Consider the following 3,325-nt stretch of genomic DNA (forward strand, 5'->3'; position numbering starts at 1 on the left):
ATCTATAGGAAAAAAACTGCCAAGGGCCAACCTATGTGGCTTTGAGTAGAGTTCAAAATTTCCAGGGTGTGGCTATCCTCTCGCTCCCATATCCCCCTCTTCTTTCACAGACTTTCAACCCTTCCCTTTCCACCCTTAGTAAATGGCAGAACCGATTTTGATGTAAACCATATTATCTAATTGTACCTATATCTACACGTCATATCCTGTCGTTTGATGCTCCATTTGGTTTATTTATCTAACCACTGTCACCCCTTAAGTGCCCTATATGTAATAAACGGATGAACCGATTTCGATAAAACATTACTAATTGTAATTCACACGTTGCTCTTTCATAATATTTTGATATGCCGCTTGAGTAGGTATTTAATCATTTAATCCAAAATGAATAAGACGGTGGCGTACGCGGCCCTCTTCACCCTGGTAAGTTCTGGAAACTGATATTTATTTTTGAATCTTAAAATTATTTACTGTTTTGATTAATTCCTAGGATTTTTTTTATCTTAAAAATACAGATTTTCTTTTTATTTTCCCTAGTTTGTGTTTGCCACAATCACGTTTTTCAAGTCAAGTTACACGCGGCAATGAAAAAAAAACTTGTTTTAAATTGGCTTCAATCTTTGTACTTTATGGATTTTTATAACTATAAGTACCTACTTTACTTTCACTAGATTCAATTTATAAATATGTCCATATTTACGGTTAATAATACACAATATAATGTATTAGAATGGTAATCCTAATTATTTTATCTTATACTAGCGACCCACCCCGGCTTCGCACGGGTGCAATGCTGATACTAAATACACTACAGAAAAACTGTGAACGTTGTATATAAAAACATAGCGGCCCGCTCCCGGGCGGCCGGCCGGTGCCGCCGCCGCAAACGCTACGTCCCGCAATTTTTAAATCTGAGGGCCTAGTCAAGTGGCATACGCTTCATAGCGTTTCTCTTTCTACAAACGTTGACGTCATAGGGCGTATTCAGAAAGAAAGCTTGAAACTTATAAGCGCTTATCGGCGCTTGTCATGTTCATATATTTTCCTGCGCGGGTTGACAGTGCTGACAAGCGCCGATAAGCGCTTATAAGTTTCAAGCTTTCTTTCTGAATACGCCCTTAGCGAATACGCTTTAAGGTAGCCAAGTGGATTACAATTTTGCGAACGCTCATTCTATTGGATCGTACGCTAATGTCTATGGCTTCGAATTCTAACGTCAGTCAGGGTACCGGTAAAACCTGCTAGCTTTGCCAACGGTTGCAGACTTTGCCATAGCCAACTTCTGAGGGAAAAAGTGTAGTCACATCTTAATATCAGTTTTTTGTCATGTATGCATGCCTTTATAGTAAAATTTATGAGTTAAATGGCAAAACCGAATGAGATGTGGCAGCCCAGCTTGTTTTTGAGATGTCATTTTCGGCGGTTACTTTTTTCGAATTTTGGCGGTATGAAACTTAGTGCTCCGGAACTTTTACAAAAACAAACGGGAAAAGCATTGCCTACGTAAGTATTTTTTTGATATTATGTTAACATAATGTTCTTTAGCTAAATAAAAGCTGATTTACTGTGCTACAAGCTACCTTTACTTCGCAATTGGTATTGGTAAATTCAACAACCCCAATCACAACGTCTGTGATGGTGACTTTGCCATTTTTTGTTGGAGGTTAGGGCTGCCACAAAATTTCTGATGAATATTTTATCAAGTTTAAAATAACAACAATTTTTATATTCAATCAAGATCATATAAATAAGAATTTGTCATTGTTTAAATCTTTTAGGAATGTCGTGTAATGTGTGATATTAAAAAAAAAGTTAGTTAGTTTAATGAATACTATTTTTTTTTTGTTTTATTATGTAAAACAATTCAAAGTTAAGAAACTAACTAGAAGTAATTGATTATGTTTTTTTTTACTTTTACTAAATTGTTCCTACTACGAAAACATTTTTATTTGACAACCCTAACCCTAACTTCTTCTTATATAGGAAATATTTTGGAAAGATTGGTGAATTTGCCACCTTCTTAGAGAGTTAAATTAAAAGTGCTAAATAATATAAAGTTTTTACTTTATTTTACGGGATATAGGAAGAGTGCAAATATATTACTTTTTAACCTCATAAACTCCAAAAATTTCATTTTTTCTTTCATATGGCAAATTTACCAGAAGTGACAGCTAACTTTGCCATAATTGTTTTTATGCTTAAAATATTATAATTTACAAAAATGAAATAGATATTTAGTAATAATGTAAATTTTCATGAAATTTACTACGTTTAGGTGCAGGTTACTCATTACGTTTTCATACAATTATATTTTTTTAAAGCGAATCAAACTTTTTAACACATGAAAAAGTGGCAAAGTAAGCAGGTTTCACGGTACGTCAAACTGTGAACTGTCATTCAGTTTGACATTAGTAATGTTGAAAAATATTCAATAATTCAATAATTATACTGCCGAAAAAGTAGAAAGTCAATAAATTTACTTAATTGAAGTGAACTAAAAAAATTCAGGTTTTGCTTTAGATTATAAAAATACATATAGAGGTAAGTTCATTTTGCATTTGCAATGATGCATAAAAATATATTATGTCTTCAAGGTTTAAATTTAATTTATTAAATGTACTTATTTTTCAGCGCAGCCCGGAGCAATTTTCTGCTCTAATAGAATTCATGGAAAGGTACTATAAAAAAAATACAGTTTTGATTCCAAACTTACTTCAATATTCTTATAATAAACAATGAAATCATATCAATACCAAGTGCTTTGTTGGTGTGTGTTACCTATAGGTATGGTGACCTCAGCGGGGACTTCAGGGTCGAGTAAAAGCCGACGAAATATGGGCAAGGCTGACAGTCTTACTAAATTCAATTGGTGGTGGGGTCCATAAATCACAAGATATGTGGAAGAAAGTAAGTTTGAACTTGCACCTTGTTAACCTAGCTGTATATTTCAGACTCTCAATTGTTTGTTAACCTAGCTGTATATTTCAGAATTTGTGGCAGTTGAACAGAGACTCCTTGCACTGGAGGAGACGCAAGAGAAGCTCTTCCATGAGCGAGAAAGGGAAAGGGAAAAGCTCCTCCATGAATGTGAGAGGGAGCGTGAGGAACTACTCCATTAAAGAGAAATGGAGCGACTGCGACTGGATTTGCGACCATTTTATTTTTTTTATAGAGCTGATGTAAAATATTTACTGTGTTATATGTTAAAATGTTTTTGAGTGTTTATTTTAGATTAATATCTTTAAATTTTATAGAATTTATAATTATGTACTTAATTTATTTTAAGAGTTTGTTTTAGTTTTAAGAATATTAAATAAAACATGCA

General features: G+C 33.5%; 1 long non-coding RNA gene across 1 annotated transcript; it reads left to right on the forward strand.

Annotated features, from left to right (window-relative positions):
• The first annotated feature begins 1,892 nt into the window (after positions 1-1,892).
• On the forward strand, positions 1,893-3,325 carry LOC149910870 (uncharacterized). Its single transcript, XR_016456801.1, has 3 exons — positions 1,893-2,541; positions 2,632-2,907; positions 2,989-3,325. It is a non-coding gene; the product is annotated as an uncharacterized LOC149910870 (long non-coding RNA).

The sequence above is a fragment of the Colias eurytheme genome, chromosome 1 (assembly GCF_061535395.1).
Source record: "Colias eurytheme isolate Ceu_HAF_F1 chromosome 1, ilColEury1 Martin Lab GWU primary, whole genome shotgun sequence".
In the NCBI taxonomy this organism is placed as follows: Eukaryota; Metazoa; Arthropoda; class Insecta; order Lepidoptera; family Pieridae; genus Colias; species Colias eurytheme.